Source organism: Triturus cristatus, chromosome 8 (genome assembly GCF_964204655.1).
Source record: "Triturus cristatus chromosome 8, aTriCri1.1, whole genome shotgun sequence".
Taxonomy (NCBI): domain Eukaryota; kingdom Metazoa; phylum Chordata; class Amphibia; order Caudata; family Salamandridae; genus Triturus; species Triturus cristatus.
The window spans coordinates 1202040623-1202060378 of record NC_140591.1 but is presented as its reverse complement, the minus strand read 5'-3'; the positions used below and the strand labels follow the sequence as shown (position 1 = coordinate 1202060378).

The window sequence follows — 19756 nt, the reverse complement described above, 5'->3', positions numbered from 1 at the left end:
AACCCTGACTGTAATGGTGCTTCAACTCATAACCATTTACTATCAAAATTATCCTTGAATGAATTTAAATGAGGCAATAGAGTCTAACACAAAGGTTAGTTTATGGTCAAATCACCTGTCTTTTGTTCTCAAATAAAACACCACACGAGGTTAAAAAAAGACCATGTACTTTGTTTTGTAGAAGCCGTTTTTTATAATTATATCCTAACCTAAATGGGCTGCCTACTTTTTGATACCAAATATCTACTTAGACAGCCATTAGAATGTGCACACAAAATAATTAAATAAATGTTTCTGCAGTTGCTGAAAGTAAGCTGCTCTCATAACCGAAGGCTTGCTGAAGAACCACATTCAGACAGTGCATGATGCTAGCTTTGGCAATAGGTGCTTGGGCACGCCATATTTAGAAGTGGCACAGCCTATGTGTCCTTCATTGGAACTGATGCTGCAAAGCATTTCTTTAGAATTTACCGTTACTAGTACATTGCATTAGAGTGGAAAGTCCCAAAAGGTCACAAGCAAAGAACACGTGGGTAGCAACAGCCCACCACCTCAGACCATGCAGGTATCACTCAGTGTTGGCTTCTTCTGATTGGCCTAATGTTCTGTACTTGTGCAACATGCCAGGCTACCAATAGACAGGAGCCGCCCTTTTGCTTAATTTCTGTAGAAAGTGTCTTAATCTTGTTCTTCTGCTGAACTTGTATTGCATAGATAATTACGTTTTTCCTTTTGTGGTTTTTGTGAATAAAAGCTTGTGGAAGACTTCTCCTTGTTGAACATTCGGCAGCTTTGCCGTCTGTTCCCGTGTTGCACATACTATTATTTTGTATCTTGTCTTATAGTACATTTTCTCTTTCATCATATGTGCTGACAGACTGGTATTTCTTGAGTAAGCTTCTACATTTTCTGTTGACAAAAACGAATTTGTGCCTTGGGAAGGTTCATTAATTTTGTACTTTGCCAACCCTGCAAAGCTTTTTAAAGTTTTCAAAACTTTGCTTACGGAAAAGAAATCTCTATTCTTTAACAGACTTACTAGCCCAGGATTTGACATATTTTGCCAATGTTGCAAAACCTGCAAGTTTTGGATAAATCTTCACAAAGTTAAGAGAGGAGTAACTTTTGTAATTTTGCACACCAGCAGTACTGTGCACTATGATAATAATCATAACTTGTTTTTACGGTGTCCTTCCGCCCACGCTTCTTCCCTTATAAGCGCCCGTGATATATGCTATGTTTAGAATTAGCAAACATTGGAACTGTACTCAGCAACACAAAAAGAAGTACTGTGTGTCATGCACTTTTTGTTAGCACAGTCTGTGTGAGACCTACTATAGAGAGCTAAAATTGGTAACAGAATTAGGGAAAGGCGAAGTGAGAATTAGTCAGAAAAGTTAATAAAGAGAAAACGTGTATTTTACTATCCTTGGACCCCGTTGTTACGAATAAATACGTGCGTGTCATAGGAACTTTAAAAACTGATGCTGGTTTTGGCTGATTTGTTGACTTAGTCAAAATAAATAAAACAGCTTAACACAATTGTGTGCACAAAAAAATGCAGCACAACAGCCAAAACACAAAAAATACAGAATACATCACTGCCACAACAAAGTGCCACAAACAAATAAGCACAAAGTTTTGGCACTTACTTTCATAATACAGTGGTCAAAGAACCTTGCAGAGATTATATCCAATAAGATGAAATAGGGTCAATCAAAAATATTTTGCTAGACCAACCCACAAGCAAAGCAGGTTGAGAGTCGGGTGACGTCATGAACATCTGTACCAGGAGATATGCCAATTAGAGAAGTACTGGGTTGAAAAGGTTAGAAAAGAAGGATTTCCTGTCAGAATGTTGAGGTGACGTTTGCTACTTGCCAGTTTTGTTAGCTTAATCTTGTACCTACCTTTATGGATCCACCCTCAAGAGCTGCTAAATATTTTTTTCTTTTTTCTTCCTTTTTAGCCTTACAAATCCCCGTCCCTTGGGGATCCTCCGTTCATGGTTTCAAATGAGGGATAGCAGTATCTGAAGCTGGATGGGGATTACACTGTCAATGGGACTTCTCAGAGTTCTAAAAGACGCAAAACAAACACTTGTAAATTACAGGCGCATCCCAGGCAAATCCGTATGGGGTTAAAAAGTAACTCGTTGAAACAGTCTAAATGTTGGTAGCGTGCAGTGAAAACCTGAGTGTAGCAACGTGACAAAAAACAAAAACGTTTCGTTTCAGAATCCCTGGAAAACAGGAGCCATGCGGAGTGCCCTGGCATGCAGAAAGCCCAGAATGAGTTGTGTGTTCTGTGCCTCAGAGATGCAAGAAATGCCTTAAATTCAAAGCACAGAGGTCATCTCAAAAGCTGCTGTGGGGAGGTGATCTCATGTAGAAATTCCATTATGGCAGCGGAAGAATCCACAGGTTTGAAGTGCCTCGACCACAACATGTCAGTCTGTGGAGGCAGGTACCACACACTCCTCTTGCTCAATGAGCCTGGAGTGGTGTATTAGGAGTCCGCTCCGAAAACTAGGAAGAGAGTTCACTGGAGGATAACAGGTCATTTTCATGTTTAATCCCTCATTAAGGACCAAATATGGTGGCAGGATTTCCCCTTCCCCGTCACTCCCCGTCACTCAGGCTGTGCAGAAAATCTACCCCATTACAAATCGGAACCTGAGATTCCACTGAAAAATGAGGAATTATCGGGAATATGCAATTCTGGATCTGAGTCCCATTGTAATTCCTCATTTTCGAACACTTTCACAGACAGATTTTGTTGTTTCAAGGATTAAAGCAAACAGATCGATAGCATTTTAAACAGTTCTCATAATTAATTCAAGTAGGGCCGGTAACTCCTGGGACACCTACCATAACAAGTAAGAGACCTCGCATAAGAAGGCCGAGCGTTTTCTGTTCCCATCACATTCCTGATACTCCAGCCTCTGGCTCCAACCTCTCCAGATATTGTTTCAATTAGATGATCAACTCGAAAACAAGCCTTCCATAAATGGTCTGAAGTGTGAGCATTATCAAAACAGGGTATTTCCTGCTCCAGTCCCCTATGCATTTAGGATATACTCATGCTCTCTTCCGGGTCTTTCGGTTGGTAATCGTCTTTGGGCCGACGCTCTTGTTCAAGCACCTGGTCCTTATGGTCCAGAATTTTCCGCATGGAATAAGAAGCGTCACTGGTCTGGTTCTTCATAAGTTTACGGTATTGATTGTTACTATGGCTAAGTTCATTGATCCTGTGCTAGTCTTCATCACTCACAGTCTTTTTTTGTGGAGTTTATACCCTTTTGGAGCAAAGTCAGTCAATCAAAGATGTCCTGTTCCATGTCTGTTGGATGGTTGAATGGTTGAATGGCAGTCTATGGCAGTTTCACCTTCCTGCAGAAATACCAACGAGGTGTCCTGGGTACCGAGTTCCCACTAGAACATACCTCACCCCCTCTTCATCTACGTATTCCATGAGAGGAAAGCACCTCTTTTCTGATTTAAGCATGGGTTTTGTGGGGCTGGACTTCTTCTCATCCATGCTATTGGATTTTTAATGCCTTCTCCATAGAGATGACATGTTGCTGTCTGCATGGTTACTTGCATGACGATGTACTATGCAGCAAATCACCTAAGAGTGCGGTTAGAGCTTGTTGGACAACAAAGAGAGGGATTAGAACACCAATTATGGTAGCAATGGATAAACCACTAAGATTGGCCTTATGATGTCAGTTGACTGGGATTACCCATTGGTCTTGACTTCAGGTAATACAGGAAGCAGTGAAATATGGAGGGCCACACTGGGACAGTGTGGCATGAGGCATAGTTGCTAATTACAGCGGATGAGGGAGATGTGCTTGAGAGTGCTAACAGGGCTTCCACAGATGGCTGAGATGTGGTGGACTTGTTGCAGGTGTGGTATTTTGCGGTGTAGGCACAGGGTGCAGTGATGTTGATACCAATGTGTAAAATGGTTCTTCACTGCTCAAACTGGTCACACCTACCATGAGCATGCTGACCAGTAATAACATTGAAGCATGAGTTTATGATTCGGGCTTGTCATATGAGGGTCTTGGGGACCAAGAAGCATTCGCGTTGAACTGCGTATCTGTGATACATCAGGTGATTTTTGTGAAATCAGTTTCTTTCTTACCGATCATCTATGAAGGGTGACTTTTTTGTACAGGACAGTGTGGCTGCAGTGAGAATCTCTGGGCCCCAGCATTGTTGATAGCAGGCTGGTTAGGAGGAGGTACTGAAGATGGTACTGCTAGAGAGATAGCACTGCTTTCCATAGGATTGGCTTTAATGATGGTTCCCTCATTAACTTTGCTGAGGTCTTGACTTCTGTTTGTGATTGCTGAAATACGACTTGTGAGTGCAAATGGATGGAGGCCTTTTTTCCTAATACATGCCTGTTGGATTCCTTGTGTATGTAATGGATATTGCTAAATCCCCTGAGTGTCACTTGGTGATGACTCAATTCCATGTCTGCTTATGATGCAGAGTGGATTCCCTGGATATGGCGGGCATGAAAAGCACCAATTTTCATCAGCTGTATCTGTTTGAACTGCGGTGTAGTTGCCAGACTTCCCCAGTATGTTCATTGATGTCTGAAGTCTGGGCTTGAGATGAAACGGGCTACGTTTGGATGAACACAGAAATGGTGATCGGGGTGTGAGTAGGGAGTGGGTTTGCAGACAATGTGTAGATGGCCAGAAAGTGCCTGAACGGGACAGGCACCAACTCCTGGTTTGCACTTTTGCACTTTTGCACTTTTAGCTGCTGTTTGTTCTGGCTCAGTCTAGCGGCTCACAGAGGAGTGGAGGCCCCTCGCCGGAGGGTGGGCGGCGGGTACCCGACAGTGCCAATCACCAGGTGCTCTGCGTGCAATGCACAACACCCCGCTCCCCTCCGACTTTATTTCTCCCCCCTTCTAAGGGATGTTTGCAATCGAACAGTCCGAGTCTGGAAAATATGCCCGTGTTTCCTCTGAACAAGGCTTTTTTTCCTAATTTAATTTGAGAATACTTCATTGTTCCGGCCTATGCACGCACTTTCTCAAAATGTTGCTTGAACATAAAATGGTTTAGGACCTTAAGTGCGACTCTCGCCCCAGGAGCCTGAGGGGCTGCACAATCCTTGGAGGCCCCGCCCCCTCTTACCGGCGAGCATTCATCAGCGCCTTGCGCCTCCCGCTTCGCGGGAGACGCTTCGTTCAACTCGGGGGCAAGCACAGCTGACAGCGCTCGGAACTCTAGCCCCAGGAGCCTGAGGGGCTGCACAATCCTTGGAGGCCCCGCCCCCTCTTACTGGCGAGCATTCATCAGCGCCTTGCGCCTCCCGCTTCGCGGGAGACGCTTCGTTCAACTCGGGTGCAAGCACAGCTGACAGTGCTCGGAACTCTCGCCCCAGGAGCCTGAGGGGCTGCACAATCCTTGGAGGCCCCGCCCCCTCTTACCGGGCACAGCTGACAGCGCTCGGAACTCTCGCCCCAGGAGCCTGAGGGGCTGCACAATCCTTGGAGGCCCCGCCCCCTCTTACCGGCGAGCATTCATCAGCGCCTAGCGCCTCCTGCAACGCGGGACGCGTGCGGTGGTACGCCGGGCAAAGGGCGGGCCGTTTGGGGCCACCCCCCTGAGAAGTGCTGCAAGTATCAAGGTACTGTGATCCAAAAAACGTGACTATATATTGCTGGGAACCAGACTTTGCGCAAAATAGACGCTCACTATCCTCGGATTGTAATTGCTTCACCGTTTATAATTGGAACTTGCTTCTTGTTTCTGTGCAGCTGTCTGAGCTTTTTAGGATGGGCAAGAGGAAGAGCACAGAGGGAGGGTTGGTGGCCAGCAGCAAAAGAGGGAAGAAGGCTAAAAATACTACCCACTCTGCTATGAACTGTGTTTTATCCAGAATTGAGGAAATTGTTAATGATTGTGAGGAGACGCTGGGGAGCGGGAGCTTGGTTGCCACTTCTCAAGGGGGGTGTAAAGTGGCAAAGACCGTTCCCAAACATGCGAAAAAGGTGATTCCCTCGATGTTCCTCAACTCACAGCATAGCCCTAATGCGCATGGCCTACCTACTACTCTCCCAAAGACTTCTGCTGATTCCACAGCTCTTGTAGCACAGACCATGTTAAGTGAGCAGGCCACGGCTTTAGATTTACATACTCCTGAGTCCCCCCAGAACTCTGTTTTATGTTCTAACAGGTTTTCCGTACTTGATCTGAACCATGACGAATCCAGTTCACCATCTGATAGGGCTCCTCTTGTCCATCCAATTCCCGTCAGGTTCCCAGCTGGTTCTTTGGAAGCATTTCAGGCTAGGATTTTGAGGCTGGAAGAGCTGGTTACAGTTCTTAATGATAGGGTGACGAGCCTCACTTTTGATCGAAGCTCGCATTCTACTGTTCCTGCTCCAGCAGCACTCCCAGGGCCTATATTTATTTCAAAGACAAGTGACCTGGCCCCCCGCTCCTGTTCCTGTCCTTTGCTAACCAATTCCCTAGTAGTGCCGCAAAATAGGGCCCCAGGTGAGGGTAACACCAAGCCTCTCTCCTCTATTAGGTCTTTTGCCGATGTCACACGTAACTCGGTATCCAATAGGGTGCCAAATACCCACCCCCAGGCTAGGACAGGCAGCATTGCAACCTCTCAACTCCCTAAGGGTGAGCATGGCCCCTCTCCACTCTTGGTGACCGCGGGTCCTAGGTATTATCAACCCCCCGTAAAGCCTTTGGTTTACATGACACATGTCCCAAAAATGACCAACCCAGGGGGATTCGAAAGAAGTGAGTCGCTGCATAATAAAGTCATCCACTGGTTGAGGCACATTAGAGGCTGTAGATCAGTTATTAGAGAGGACATTCTGAGGGTGCGGCGGTTATCTAGAGTGGACTCACCATTGGACTGTGTGGAAATTGAGCTTAGAGATCTAGTTCTAGCAGAAAACTTAATACTGCTGGAATATAGGACTTCACCACCTGTACATTCTTCTATTCAAATCCGCAGTTCTTTGGTTTGGTCCCAGCGTAGTGACCAGGTGGATTCTGGCCTCAGACAGGTGGACTGACTATTCAGTCCCCATGTAAATACCCCTCCATCTACCCTTGAAAGCCCCTTAATAGAGGTCACAGGATTGTTTCCTGCCCTTCCTCTGGACCCTTTAGGGGATAGTCCAGTTGTCTATACAACCTCGGGTGCAGCTTTAGGGGGGGGTCAAACTAGGGGGCGTACATCAAGTAGGGAAGATGCAGTAGTCTCTTCATCTAATTTGCACTTTCCAAGAGTAGTTCAGTTTGTATCTTGGAATATTGCCGGCCTAAAAAGGAATCTCGCCGATCCTGCGTGGAATGATTTTATCAGTAAATTTGATATTATCCTTCTCCAGGAAACTTGGTGCTTGGAACCCATTCATAGATCCGGGTTCACAACCTATTCTGTTCCGGCAATTAGTTCCCCTAGAGGGCGCCCGTCGGGAGGCCTCCTAATTTGGGTGAACATAGAGCTGAACTGGACAGTTAAGCACAATGTCAACCTGTCCCATGATATTCTTCACCTATCAGTCGGTGGGTCTGAATCCTTTCCTGCCCTAGAAATTTTTAATATATATGCTAGAGGATCATCAGGTGTGCCAGAAAGTCCTACGTTGTCAACTCTTGAGTCCTTTACTTTCAGCTCTTTCCACCACCTTCTGTGTCGTAGTAGCTGGTGACTTTAATTGTACTTTCGAGCCCCTTGGTGATGATGACATTTTGGACACGGAGGGGGTTGATTCTAAGCGAGGTATCCCTCCACTTGGTCTTCCGCCACTTAAAAATTGGTCAAAAAGGGCTGATCAAATCACTGCCTTAACCTTGGAGTTTAATTTAAGGGCGACAAATGGTAGATCTCGCTCTGACATCAGGGGAGCACCCACATTTATTAGAACTAGGGTTCCTTCGCGCATAGACTACATCTTGCTGGATGTTGGGTTGTGGCCGGATCTCATTGACATGGAAGTCATGTCTAGATATGAGAGCGACCACAACCCACTAACCATGCAACTCAAGTGCGAAACGCTGATTGCGGCTATTGCGCCCACTGGAGACCAGTTATACTGGTCCAGAGAGGTCGTTCGATCTAATTGCAACAGACGACTCAAATGGTCTAGAGTCGCCAAGCGAGAGGTAGATTTGGCCAGGATTAAAAATATTGTGGTGGAAAGTACTGGCTTGTTGGAGGCTGTCCTGGCCAGTCCTCCCAACGTCCCGCTATCTAGAGGCTTCGAAGATATTTACCTGGAGACCATTGGAAATGTGGGGAAGTTTTTTTAAATAAACTCCAATGGGGATCACAAGCCACCCCGATCAAACATTGAAAATGCGTGGTTTTCAGGTGATTGTAGGGCAAGGAGGCTGGAACTTGCTAGGGCTTTAAAGTTAAGGGATCAGCCCCTTATTGTCTGTGCCCGAAAAGGTTATTATAGTTCTATCAAAAAAGCAAAGAGGCTCTGGGAAGAAGAGCACTGGCAAGATTTGAAATCCGCAGCACGACGTAAAGACCAGACTTTGTTTTGGGATCTTATAAACATTAAGGCAAGGGGGGGGCTGATGCAATTTCGAACCATATAACTGAGCATCAGTGGTTTGATCATTTCTCCGGCCTATATTCATCCGGGGAAGATTCTCCTTCACTGACCGAGGGTCCAGTCTGCGAGCCCGCTGCCTCCCCGGGGGGGGTCAGTTTAGTCTTAGCGAGATTTACTCTGCAATAAAAATGATAGCTCCGGGTAAGGCAGCTGGACCTGATGGCCTTCCTGGAGATCTTCTTCTCCATGATAAAGAATCTTGGGCTGATTTTATCCTACAAACCCTGAATAACATCGTAATGGGTTACCCTGTACCAGATTCCTGGAAAGGGGCAGATGTGGTGGCCATTTACAAGAAAGGAGATAGAGAGGACCCTGCCAACTACAGACCAATCAGTTTGATTGATGTGATCCAAAAAGTGGTAGGCAGGGTTCTCTTAACTAGGATTAGGGCCTGGATTGACGAAGCTGGTATTCTGTCCCATTTCCAGGCAGGTTTTAGACAAGAGGTTGGTACTATCGACCAGGTTTTCCGATTTTGTACCATATATTGGAAATCTGTGACTATTGAAAAGGGCAGCCTCTATCTTGCCTTTATCGACCTCAAGACAGCTTTTGATCTGGTACCTCGATCAAAGCTGTCGCAAGTTCTGGCTGATCTTGGCATCCCTTGTCTAATCCTAGACCTCCTTAAATGACTCCATCAAGGTAACTTCGCAAGAGTCAGGTGGGGTCATCAGGGACAGATGACCGAGAGAATAGCAGTAGGGAGAGGGGTCCGACAGGGCTGTGTTTTGGCGCCGACCCTGTTCTCCCGCTTTATAAATGGGGTGGCAGACTATTTGAGGGTTGACGGGGTCGATGCGCCAACTCTGAGCTGGGAGAAAACACCCTCCCTGCTGTTTGCAGATGATACGCTGCTGATTTCTAAGAGCCCTATGGGCCTCCAAAAACGTTTGACCCGTTTTACTGACTTCTGTACCACTAGGGGCCTTAAAATCAACACATCCAAGACCAAATTAATGGCTATGTCCCCTTCTAAAAGCTTCAGGAACAACATCAGGGTGGATAACTCTAATCTGGAGCTGGTGACTGCTTTCGACTATCTTGGGGTGCGGGTTAACAATAAGTTGAACTGGGCCCCACACTTGTCTAAAATGCTCCTGTGTCATAAGCGAACAGCGGGAGCCATAGCGAGACACCAGAGGCTGTCATACAGCCGCCCAATTGCTGCAGCAATTGAGGTCTACCAGGGGAAGGCTTTATCAGCATCTCTCTACGGGGCAGAACTATGGGGATTTGACAATGTTACAGATCTGATTAAATCGGAGAACAAGTTTTTCAGAGACATAGTCGCACTCCCTCAGTCTACTCCCCTAGTTCCCCTCCGCAGTGACCTTGGTAGACACCCCATAAGTGATGTGGCAAGACTGCGCCCCTTATTATATTGGATATTTAAGCAAACAATGGGGTGACCCAGTATCCCTCAGAACCTGGGCAGTCAGTTTATATGGTAAACAATGGTTCTGTTGGGTGAAAGTATTGCTTTACGCATTAGGCTTAGTCAGGCGTTAATTGAATAATGAACAATAATTCAGCTGTAAACAACACACAAGACAGTTCAACTGCAAAACAAATTCTTTATATATAAATTACGTCATTCATATATATACGCATCAATATTAGTATTTCACGGAAGGCCGTCAGGCAATGGTGTGATGACACAAGTGACACAGTGAATAATAAGTGCTCGGTAACAGTGTGCGTGATATGTACAGTGGTTTAAAATCGAGATTGTTCGGAAGTGGCCAGGGGGTGTCAAATAGTAAAGCTGCACAATGGAAAAATTCCTTTTTTTGGCGCAGTTTCTATGCGAAGGTCCACAAAGTAGTCGACGTTTCAACCCTAGTACTGCACTCTTGATAGGTCAGTGCGGGTCTTCATCAGGACTTGAGATGGGCGTGACGGCCTGCGAGTAAAGGAGGACTGAGTCAGGTGTGTTGATATTATAGAAAGGATCAATGTATTAAAGGTGGTCAAGAACTCACCTTAGTCAAGGTAAGATTCAGATTCCAATATTCTCAGTCTATGGAATAAGGAGGAACCAGTATGTGACTCAGGATGCGGTTCACTCCAGTGGTTAATCGTGTGGATGGGCCTAGAATTAATTACAAGCATTGTAAGTGAAAGAATTGGGTGTGGGTTAACGATCAATGAGAAGGAAGAGCCTGATATGCTCACCTATGTGAATTCACGGGGGCCCATAGTCATCAGGGCTCCGCCGGGTGTCTCAACTTGATTGTCTCTATAAAATAATGATTGACGGGAGGTTAGGTAAGCGTGAAGAGACCGTTGTAAATAGGCCTATAGGTGATTTGAGTGGGTGCAGGGTGGAGGCTCACCTATGTAAATTTCGAAGTGCTGTCTATAGTCCAGACCCTTCTATCCCCTGAGTGTGGGTAGAGTTGGCTTCTTCAAACGGAGTTAACTGTAGAAAAATAAATTTTAATTTAAGTTAAGTTAGATAGCCTTGGATCAACGGGGGCAAGGTCTAAGATATGAAGGGTTTTCCGCCGGATCCGCAGGGAATCCGCTTACCTCATTCGGAAATACAAGCAGCCGGCCTCGGGGTCCTGGCTTTTCTGATTGAATCAGCAAGGGAGTCTGCAGTGAGTCTGCATAAAAGCCTGGTTCAGCGTGCGCGTGGACGCCGAGCGCTGTAGGTTGCTGGGCAACGGATTGCGCTAACGTCGATGGACGTGATATGTTGCCAGGGTAACAGAGTACTGATACGTCATCCGTGGGATTCCGTGCGCCAATTGGTGAACAAGGAACGTCACTACTCGTCACAAGTTACCATAGTGATAATGTAAACAAAGGGTGTCATCTGAGGAAATCCTATGCGCCAAATGCTGAAACGAAAATGGAGCGTGGCGCGAGCGTCCAAGGACCTAACTTGTTAGTGTAGTCGAATCTATCCACACAATAAGGAGTGTCTGCGCATAGTTAAAGATCGGGAATTGCAGTGAATGTTTCACTTGTACGATAATCGACGGGGATGTGATCCTGTGCTGGATAATTGACATTTCAATTAAAATTCATCATGCAAAGTTACAAAGTTACAGATAGTAATAGGGTCAGGTTCAAAGCAGTCATGCACATAATATAGAGAAATTCAGGGAGTGCCAAAACAATACATATGTAAAGGTCAAACAGTTCTAAAAGCTCTCAGATTCGGGAGGACTACCCACAGTGAAACCATAGTATGTTAAATGATTAAACCAGTTATGTGATGTACAAAGAGCTACGGGGGTGATCAAAGTAAGCCCATTTGTTTTGAGATCTCCTCCATCTCATTCAACCCGTTCTGGACCGAGTTAAGCAAATGGATCCATCCTGATGAAGACCCGCACTGACCTATCAAGAGTGCAGTTCTAGGGTTGAAACGTCGACTACTTTGTGGACCTTCGCATAGAAACTGCGCCAAAAAAAGGAATTTTTCCATTGTGCAGCTTTACTATTTGACACCCCCTGGCCACTTCCGAACAATCTCGATTTTAAACCACTGTACATATCACGCACACTGTCACCGAGCACTTATTATTCACTGTGTCACTTGTGTCATCACACCATTGCCTGACGGCCTTCCGTGAAATACTAATATTGATGCGTATATATATGAATGACGTAATTTATATATAAAGAATTTGTTTTGCAGTTGAACTGTCTTGTGTGTTGTTTACAGCTGAATTATTGTTCATTATTCAATTAACGCCTGACTAAGCCTAATGCGTAAAGCAATACTTTCACCCAACAGAACCATTGTTTACCATATAAACTGACTGCCCAGGTTCTGAGGGATACTGGGTCACCCCATTGTTTGCTTAAATATAAATGGTGCAGGTTTTTACCTGCGAGGGTTTTTACTCTCATTTAATGTTTTCGGACTAATTATCAATTTTTCTGTGCATTATTTTGTGTTGTGTTCTAGTATGTCTGAAAGAGAAACCTTGTCATATAGTGAAGACTATATAGCCAAATTGATACATGACCAGGGAGCCTCTGGATTTCTACTAGGTTCTGATAGAGTGTCAGCGGACACCAGTTTGAATGAGAAATTGGCCAAAATTGAGAGATTAGAGAAGAAGTTAATCAGAGCACGCCTTCACGGGCATGTATTGACAAAATATCTTCAGTCTAACATAATTCCCAAAGGCCTACAAGTACGCAACGAGCCTGCCATCTTCATAGACATCCCGAAATTCAGAGAAGGATTCAGCTACGTAGCGAACAACTGCTCCAGGCATTGGATGGTCCTGGGCGTGGAAACAGCATTAGAATATGTTAAAAATCTAACACAGGAAATAGAGAACCTCAAAAAGGAACTGATTGACGACACCTCCCTTGCCAACGCCAGGGAGGCTTTAGAAAGAGCGGAAAAGACACTGTCTGACTTTAACACCATCACTCTGAACAGGAAGCTAGATAAGTTATCCAAAGACATAAGGAATTACGATAAGAACATCACCTATCCATACTTATCAGACGATTATTACCAGCAAGACAGTCAGGGTTTCTTCAGCAATAGAAGCCGGCAGGGACCCAGAAGATTTTACACCTTCTCAAATTCTTCTGTGGGAAGTGGCTCAGATAGCGAATCTGACGGACCCCCCTCCAACCCACAAACCAACCAGGGTTCACGTTTTTTAGGAGAGGGCTACCGCCAAAACAACAGAGGCGGAGGGAGAGCCCAGAACTGGGAGAGACCGAGAGGATGGAACAGGGGGAGGAACACTCAGCAAGGCACATCACGAGTTCGGTTTTACCAACCGGAAACACACGGGGAAATCTCTACACGGAGGCAAACATACAGATGGTAGAGGTTCATACACCCTTTGTCCAGCCTCCTGACCAATCGAGGACTTCGCCACAACCCACTCCCCTATCGCTTGAAACTAACATCATCCTTCCAATTAATCAGAATAATACCAACGCATCTGACCCAATCATCAACCTATCAAGTCACAATATGTCTCAGGCTGAAAAAGATCTGCTTGCCAAAGGACTTTCCTTTGTCCCTACAACCATCCCTGACTCTTTCCAGATCAAAATTGAGCTGCAACGCTTTTTCCGCAAAATCAGATTGAAATACTACTTTAGCAAAAATTCCTACAACCCCGTACCCACTGCCACAGGATTTAGACCTATTTCAACTTTCACCCCAGGGACACACATGGTGAGTGATAAAATACTTGCATATGAGAAGATTGTACTCGAAGAAACCATGCAAATTGTGGCACAAAGAAAGTACATAAAATATAACATCAGCAAAGAAGAAAGAAGTGCCTTACATTCCTTGAGTGATAATAAAAACATCGTTATCAAGTCAGCTGATAAGGGTGGGGCAGTGGTACTACAAAACACAGACGACTACGTGGAGGAACTTGAACGACAACTAGGAATGGAGGACAGTTACCAACCAACCCCACGGGACCCCACTCCTCTTCTTAAATCGATGATAGAAAAAGTGACCAAGGGAGGTCTCTCTAAAGGATTCCTAAGCCAGCACGAGTATGACTTCCTCAACAGCAAAGACCCTCGAACACCGACCATATATACCTTACCGAAAATACATAAACGATTGGAGAGGCCACCTGGGAGACCAATTGTCTCGGGTTGTGGCTCTATCCTGGAACCACTCAATCAGTTTATAGACTATTTTCTACAACCCTTCGTGTCTAAAACAAAATCATTCATAAGGGACACGACACACGCCATTCAAATACTAGAAGGACAGTCATTTGATCCCAATACTCAGCTCTTGGTCACATTAGACGTGTCCTCTCTGTACACTTCAATTCCCCAAGACGCTGCATTGGATATCATCAGAAACACATTGGATTCCAGGTCAAGACCACATTGGATCCCTACCGAATTTGTGATTTCTCTACTGGACATTGCCATGAAGAAGAATTACTTTACCTTCAAAAAACAATTTTACTACCAGTGTAAGGGCGTAGCCATGGGTGCTACATATGCCCCAAGTCTAGCGAATGTGTACATGGACCAGTACGAAGAGGAACATTTGTATAGTCTGGACAACCCATACCTGAATGCCATCGCAGTATGGAAGCGTTATATAGACGACGTGATAATGATTTGGAATGGGGACAACATCGAACTCAATAATTTCTTCACCTGGCTAAATATGAGATCTACAGATATCCAGTTCACAATGGCAAGCAATAACGAAGCGATTGATTTTCTGGACTTAACATTCCGCTCACAAGATAACCTGCTATACTGTGATCTATATCGTAAACCAATGGAAAGGAACTCTTTACTCAAATATCAGTCCCATCACCCGCGCAGCCTGCGAGACAACCTCCCGTATGGCCAATTCCTCAGACTGAGGAGGAACTGCACAAGAAGGACAGACTATTTCAGGGAATCTGAATTATTAGTGTCCAGACTCACAGAGAGAGGTTATCCGAGAGGCCTACTCAAGCGGGCGAAGAAACGGGCATGGTACTGCCCCCGAGAACAACTGTTGGAGACCAACCAAAAACAACCAGAGACAGAAAAAATAGTCTGTGTGACTACTTTTAACACCAAAAGTAATGAAATAAAGAAAGTGGTAAAGAAATATTGGAACCTGGTCGCGAGTGAACTACAGACATTACAGGACCCTATATTCGCCTTCAAGAGAGGTAAAAACATCAAGGATTCAGTGGTGAATGCATACTTGGACACACCTAAACAACCTGACCTCAGGGATCTTTTGGGGCTAGCTCCTGTAACTGGACACCACAAATGTGGGCAAGGCATGCGACGTATGCTATGAAGGAACCACATTCATAAATACTGGTAGAACATACAAACTTTCCCAGTTTACTAATTGTAACAGCATGAATGTTATTTATGCCATCCAATGCCCTTGCGGACTGACATATGTGGGACAAACAACTCAGAAAGTGAAAGTACGAATCCTGCAACACATGAGTAGGATAAGATGTAGGGTACATGGGGCTCCGATGGTCGAGCACTATGCCACACACAATCACTCTCCCAACAACATGGCATGGTGGGTACTAGAAAAAATCGTCCCTAGCAACAGAGGTGGGTCAATGGCAAGGATGCTGAACTACAAGGAGTGTAGATGGATCCATTTGCTTAACTCGGTCCAGAACGGGTTGAATGAGATGGAGGAAATCTCAAAACAAATGGGCTTACTTTGATCACCCCCGTAGCTCTTTGTACATCACATAACTGGTTTAATCATTTAACATACTATGGTTTCACTGTGGGTAGTCCTCCCGAATCTGAGAGCTTTTAGAACTGTTTGACCTTTACATATGTATTGTTTTGGCACTCCCTGAATTTCTCTATATTATGTGCATGACTGCTTTGAACCTGACCCTATTACTATCTGTAACTTTGTAACTTTGCATGATGAATTTTAATTGAAATGTCAATTATCCAGCACAGGATCACATCCCCGTCGATTATCGTACAAGTGAAACATTCACTGCAATTCCCGATCTTTAACTATGCGCAGACACTCCTTATTGTGTGGATAGATTCGACTACACTAACAAGTTAGGTCCTTGGACGCTCGCGCCACGCTCCATTTTCGTTTCAGCATTTGGCGCATAGGATTTCCTCAGATGACACCCTTTGTTTACATTATCACTATGGTAACTTGTGACGAGTAGTGACGTTCCTTGTTCACCAATTGGCGCACGGAATCCCACGGATGACGTATCAGTACTATGTTACCCTGGCAACATATCACGTCCATCGACGTTAGCGCAATCCGTTGCCCAGCAACCTACAGCGCTCGGCGTCCACGCGCACGCCGAACCAGGCTTTTATGCAGACTCACTGCAGACTCCCTTGCTGATTCAATCAGAAAAGCCAGGACCCCGAGGCCGGCTGCTTGTATTTCCGAATGAGGTAAGCGGATTCCCTGCGGATCCGGCGGAAAACCCTTCATATCTCAGACCTTGCCCCCGTTGATCCAAGGCTATCTAACTTAACTTAAATTAAAATTTATTTTTCTACAGTTAACTCCGTTTGAAGAAGCCAACTCTACCCACACTCAGGGGATAGAAGGGTCTGGACTATAGACAGCACTTCGAAATTTACATAGGTGAGCCTCCACCCTGCACCCACTCAAATCACCTATAGGCCTATTTACAACGGTCTCTTCACGCTTACCTAACCTCCCGTCAATCATTATTTTATAGAGACAATCAAGTTGAGACACCCGGCGGAGCCCTGATGACTACGGGCCCCCGTGAATTCACATAGGTGAGCATATCAGGCTCTTCCTTCTCATTGATCGTTAACCCACACCCAATTCTTTCACTTACAATGCTTGTAATTAATTCTAGGCCCATCCACACGATTAACCACTGGAGTGAACCGCATCCTGAGTCACATACTGGTTCCTCCTTATTCCATAGACTGAGAATATTGGAATCTGAATCTTACCTTGACTAAGGTGAGTTCTTGACCACCTTTAATACATTGATCCTTTCTATAATATCAACACACCTGACTCAGTCCTCCTTTACTCGCAGGCCGTCACGCCCATCTCAAGTCCTGATGAAGACCCGCACTGACCTATCAAGAGTGCAGTACTAGGGTTGAAACGTCGACTACTTTGTGGACCTTCGCATAGAAACTGCGCCAAAAAAAGGAATTTTTCCATTGTGCAGCTTTACTATTTGACACCCCCTGGCCACTTCCGAACAATCTCGATTTTAAACCACTGTACATATCACGCACACTGTCACCGAGCACTTATTATTCACTGTGTCACTTGTGTCATCACACCTTATTATATTGGGTCAGGCTCAGAAGGTCCCCGGATTTAGCACAGTATGCACCTGCTCTGAAGGACATACTTCAACTTGGAGCTCGCTTTAAGATCTCTTGGGTATCCAATCTATACAAACTAGTGGTAGAGTTGGGCTTGGGTGAGTCCTGGGAGAACCAGAGCCCCCCCTAAAGCCATTGTAAAAAAAATCTATTGGGAATGGATCAATGCAATTACTTTGAGGTCTCAGAGAGGTATCCTCACTGAGAAATTCTTAGGCTTTAAACTTATGCCTAGATTGGAGACCTTTCTGGACCTGATCGAGTCCCCAAGTGATAGGTCACTTTACCTCAAGTTGAGATATGGTACTCTACCAATACATGAGTTCCAGGAAGGGTGGAGTGGTGAGCAGGGTGCAGCCAAGGGCTGCCCAGGCTGTGCCTCTCCAACGGAATCTATTGCCCACTTTCTTTTTGCTTGTCGGGCCTACAGCCGGGTTATATCTAGATGGCTGAAACCCATATGTATAAACTTGGGCTGTAGGTCACATAGGGTGGCTCTGCGCATTTTAACCTACGAGACGACAGTCCCTAGCGTCATCTGTGGGACTGCTAAATTCTTGGGAAGGGCCTGAAGGATTAGACAGAGGCTACTCAAGAAGTGCTAGATATTGAGCTGAGTTCTAGTGTTCCTTGCCCCTGCCCTAGTCTCTAGCCCTACTGTAAATTGTCTACTGTTCCTGCATACGTCCCTTTCTATATTGTTTTCATTGCAGAAAATCTTTTTTTTTTTTTTTTCCCCCTGGGGCCTGTGAATTGTGTTGTTTCAGACATTGTTAAAATTTCTTCTGTATATATGGGAACCCTGTTGCTTTAGGGGATTCTAATTTTAAACACTGTTTTTATATTGTTTTATACTTTTATGATATTTTATATATCGAATAAAGTTATTGACTGACTGACTTTTTCTCTCCATTGCCACCTGGTTGGGAAAGGCATGATAGTGTGATATGGGGATCAAGGTGCTCAGATCAGCCGTAGTCACATTTGGTAAAGGGAGATGTATGGGTTATCTGCTGGTGGACCACCTTAGCAACAGAAAGGTTTGAGGCAGCCACAGCCAAATCATAAGAATAGTAGGAGGGCATTCTCATGGTAACAGTGCTACTTCTTGGCACTTGTGTATGCGACAAAGAACCTGAAGTGGCTGCTGATGGCATTGTGTTGGGTGCCAGTACTGAAACCACCTTTGCTGCTTCAACAGGCATACCAGAACTATGTTATGAACCCCAATGTACCCCAATATAGGCCTAGGTAGTTGCACGACCTTTTACCTACATTTGTCCTACCATTGTTCTACATAACGTTTCTGCCGCTGCCCTTTTACCTAGTCAGGTGCGGCATAAATGTTGTGTGGTTTTCTCCAAAAAACAAGCCTCATTTATTACGCATGAGGACTCTCAGTATCCCAGCAGGATTACCATCTTCTGCATAATAACTCTGTATAAGGGTGATCACTATTGTCATCCTTGGCGGACATGCCCACAGTACAATGACACACCTATGGAAAGCCCCCAAAGGTAGCTTTTGGGTATATAAACATCACCTCTTCGCTGGGCAAACCAGAGGAGAAGCTTCCATGCTGACATGAGGCGCTGAGGTCCCTGCACGCAGACACTCCAGCACACAGTGGTCTGACATCCCTCTCAGGGTGTCCAACTCGAGCCCAAGATGAGGTGCTTCGTTCTCTCACCTCAGTTAATGGGGCTGGCTCGATTCTTGGCTCTACACCTACATACATGCTAGATACACCCAGGTAAATCTAGTTAGGGTTGCATCGTAGGAGTACGCATTATTATTGTCATGTATTTATATACCTGCATATATTTACTGTTTTAGCACTATGGTAGAATTCTACCTTATATTTACTCTATTGGTGCTTGTAATCGTTTATATCTGTTTCTGTGTAATGGTTGTTGCTGCACAAATATGTTATACTAGAATGACGCTGGTTCAATAAATGCTTATTGGAAACGTCCCCATCGTTTATTCTGTATATCTTTCTGAGAGCAAGTGTGCATGATTGACTGAGCCAAAGTACTGTACTGTTTCCACAATCCCTGAGGGGTCAGGGTTGCCATGTTCTATAGTTGCCAGGAACTATTCGCTCCTTGGTAAGAGGAGCTTATAGTGGCACTGTGAGCTAGCTGGTCCACAGACTAACATAACCTTCGGGGGTGTCTGGAATCAGTCTGGACACCAATACCTTAGTTTATGTTGTCTAAACACACAGATCCTATATAGATTTGTAGGAACTCCACGATAACTAAAGATGGATTTCTGAGTCATAGTGCAAAACTGAGGT

At 45.0% G+C, this 19756-nt stretch overlaps 1 pseudogene; it reads right to left on the bottom strand.

Annotated features, from left to right (window-relative positions):
- Positions 1 to 3080: 3080 nt before the first annotated feature.
- On the bottom strand, positions 3081 to 19740 carry LOC146805611 (histone deacetylase complex subunit SAP130-like; annotated as a pseudogene).
- Positions 19741 to 19756: the final 16 nt, after the last annotated feature.